Here is a 2,041-nt window from a genome sequence, read left to right on the forward strand (position 1 = left end):
CATAAAATTAAATGTTTTACTCGTTCGCAATTTTATGCTATCGTTCAAAAACGTTTTTTTTTATTTATTGCGTTATATGAAACTTCTCTTTATCAGAAAAATACTTTTATTTTTATGATGCAATAAAACATTAAACTCACGCGGTGGGTAATACAGTTTTACTAACGTATAGAACATAATAATACTTTGCCATATATAAAAGAATGTATTCCGATATTTTAGTCGCTAGACTATTATATATTCGATATGCATTATAGAAAAGAGAAGAACAAAAAAAACCCTTAATTTTAACTGTAATTTATATCCGATTTTTCTGGCATAAAAAATCAGGTTGTATTGATTTTTAGGTTATTTTAATACATGCAAAATATGAAACCCCTAAATAAGTATTGTGGGTTCTGAAATAAACTGCTTCTTTCTAGATTAGTCTTCCTTCATAAACGATTTGACAGTCAAATAAAATGTAGCGCTAGAACAGGTAATAAGTTTTGTTCCAACTCCAAATTCAAAAATAAAATATATATTAACAGGGATATCAGTTACATATTTTTTAATATAGGGTATAAGCACGTGGATAGATGGGCCCCCTTTGGTACGCCCAAATAAAACCCTAATGCTCCTGCTTAAGTCTAAAATTAGCGGCCATTTAAGAATGGCTGTTGCTGTATATACTTTCCGATTATTTCGACATTCCTGTCAAGTTGTACAGGACTTCTCTTTGCCATTAGTCTTAAGAAATGTCCATTCAGGGGCAGTGAAGATTGCTCAACTTTTACGTTAAAATAACACTCCCAACTACACTTTCAGTGTGGAATCCATTGCTTTTCATGATTAAACAAAGGCAATGTATAATTTTATAATCCTAAAAGGCACTTGAGAATTCCTTAATTGTGAAAAACTGCCATTTGTAAATCATACAAAACAGAGATATAATATAAAATTCTATATTTCTGTTTGCCTCTCTGTTTCTCTGCTTTTATTTTTCAAACTCTTTGTCCTCGTAAACTAAAACCCGCAGAACGGTGCTATGCATACAAAAAATTAGATTTTTTACAGTCTGTTCTTTTATGGGTCAAAAAATCGTTTTATATTTTGTACATTTATCTTAGTTCATTTTTTTTAATTTTTAATCAGTTCAAATCCATGCCATGTTGGAACAGTGGTAACGTCAACGGCTTTAAATGCTATCTTTTTGGTTCTGATTTTAACTAGTCGCACCAAAATGCTTTCTTTTAATTTTGAAACTATGATTTTTTACTAATATATACGAAATCTGGACAAATTAAAATATAATATTTAAGTGTATTTTACAACCCGGCAAAGCCGGGCGATGCTACCTTGCTGTCTGTCTGTCTGTCAGACTCTCTATTTTTAAACTCTATGTCTGCCGAAACTAGAAGTTGCAGAGCGGGGCAATGTCCTCAAACGATGTGATGTTTAAAAGACCGTTCTTTTATGGAGCTTTAGCGAGGTATGTAATATTTACGGGGGCAAAAATTAGTCAAAATTGAAAAAAATCGTTATAAATTTTTACATTCATTTTTGTTTACCTCTGATTAATAATTTTAATCAGTTCAAACTCGTGGCACCTGGTCCAGTGGTAAGGTGACCTACTTTGGATGTTTCAGTTTGGCTTTCGGTTTCAATCTCAGCTGATAGCTCCGAAATAATTTTTGTTTACTTTTGAAATCACGATTCTATAAGGATATATACGTAATCTAGGCAAATTAATAAATAATATTTTATCATATTTTACGACCGCTAGTCCAATATATAAAAGGAACTATGTCTGTTATCCTGTTTATCTCAATGCTTTCAAACTATATCTCTCCCAAACCTAAACGTCGCAGTGTGGCTCTAGATGCCTCAAATGAGAGGGATTTTTAAGGAGTTGTTCTTTTATCGGTCTTTAGCCGGTTACAATCGATTTAAGCTGTCAAAAATTAGTAAAAATTGAAAACAATCGTTTACATTTTGTACATTAATTTAATTTATTTTTGATCGGGTCATATGCGTTTTACGTTGGTACAGTGGTAACGTC

Source organism: Euprymna scolopes, chromosome 25, assembly GCF_053919585.1.
Source record: "Euprymna scolopes isolate OS-2025 chromosome 25, ASM5391958v1, whole genome shotgun sequence".
Taxonomy (NCBI): Eukaryota; Metazoa; Mollusca; class Cephalopoda; order Sepiida; family Sepiolidae; genus Euprymna; species Euprymna scolopes.